Here is a 1,768-nt window from a genome sequence, read left to right as displayed (position 1 = left end):
CCGGGGCTTCCGGGATACCATCGCGAGCTCAGCCGTGGGGGCTCCCCCCGCCCCTCGCCCCAGGGGAGCGAAGCATGCCGCCGAGGGGCGAGCGAGGGCGGGAGGGGGCCAGCCGAGGGAGGGCGATTCCTCGGAAACCCGAGCGCAACGCCGTGTGCCCGCCCTCGGTACACGGCCGGCAGGGCAGACATGCGCCCGGGCACATGTCTGCGCGAACAGAGCGCGGGCCCCAATCAACCAAGGGTGCGCGGCCGCGCCCGATTGAGGTTTCCGGCCCTGACTGTCGGGAGGGCAGCGCATTTTTTTCATCGCCCTGTCTCCGGGCCGAGCGCCGTGCAGGGCGGGGGGTGCTGCCGCCGATCAAGGGCGGGAAAAACAATGCCACCCCAGCTCGAAAACAGGGTGCCTCAGTGCGTGAGCGTGTGCGTGTGCGTGTGTGTGTCTGTGAGGACGTACGCGCATCCATGCCCCGACTTACCAGCGGAGTCCCGCCGATCAGTGCTTCTCCCGCCGGATGTGGCCCGCTATTTGAAGCGTAGTTCGGATGCCGCGTTCCCGCCACGCTGCCCTGCGCCTTGCTGTCCGGCTCGGGCCGCATGTGTGTGTGTGGCTCTCTCTCTCCCTCTCTCTCTCTCTCTTTCTCTCGCTTGCGATGTGTCTTCCCCTGGGCCCCAGCTGCCGGGACGATTCTGTGCCCCGACCCCCGGCCGCGTGCATGCGACCCCACGCATGCACGCGCCAGCGCGGAGACGCTCACGCCCATCTTCCAGCACACCAATCTGGGCCTGATCGCGCGGCCACCCCCTCCTTGCAACGCCTGGAGCGCATGTGAGCCGATGGTCAAACTCACCATCCCATTATGAGATGGTCCTCCCGACCACGCCCGGTCGTGAGGGCTCCCCATGAGGGAGTACTGACTCTGTCCCCCACTCCGCTCCTGCCCCACCTGGCAATATTGCCGCAGCTATTGTCGCACTTGTTGTTTTTGTTGTTGTTGTTGTTGTTGGCGTCCACCCCCGGGGCGGGGCCGGGCGCGGAGGAGGTGTGGAGGGAGCCGGGACGCGAGCCCTGAGGCGGTGTTGTTATTTTGTCCACAGTGACGCACCGCGCACGCATCCAGGGTCGGGGGGGGGGGGGGCGGGGGGCGCGCGGGGAGAGCCGGCGGAGCCGGGGGCCGTTTCACCCGCCTTCGTGGCTGAGGGAGGAGGGGGCGCCGCAGCCGGGGCAAGGGTTGGGGGCCATGCAGGCAGGCACACGGACCCCGAAGCAATGGGGCCGGGCCGTAGGGGGACTGGATTCATGCAGGGCGCTGGCGTGCGCGCGCGCGCGCGCGCCCACAGCCGCCGCTTAATCTCTGGCCGGCCCTGACCCGCGCCGGCCTGCACCGCCGGCCCCACCATCGGCGCCGAAGGGTCGTCCGCCAGCCCCGGGACCGGCCGGCAGATCTCGCCCCGAATCCCCGCCGACTGAGGGAGGAGCCGGGAAAATGGCGCGGCAGTATATCATGAGCAGCATGCACACAGGCCGCGCCTTCCACCCGCCCGGGCTTCACTTCGGTGGGGTCGCTCCGTTGCAGGCCTCTGCTCGGTCGGCCTGTCCCTGTGGCAGGCCCCAACTCGGCGCCCCTGAATGCATGGCGGTGCCCGCCTCAGGCCGCCAGGCGCCCTAAGTAATCCCGCAAACTAGGCGGCGGGTGTGTGCTGTATGTGCGTGTGTGTGTGTGAGAGAGAGGGAGGAGGCTCAGGAAAGAAGGCGAGAGAGGGGGGGG

Source organism: Fonticula alba (genome assembly GCF_000388065.1).
Source record: "Fonticula alba strain ATCC 38817 unplaced genomic scaffold supercont2.6, whole genome shotgun sequence".
In the NCBI taxonomy this organism is placed as follows: domain Eukaryota; order Rotosphaerida; family Fonticulaceae; genus Fonticula; species Fonticula alba.
Note: the sequence above shows the minus strand (reverse complement) of the source record.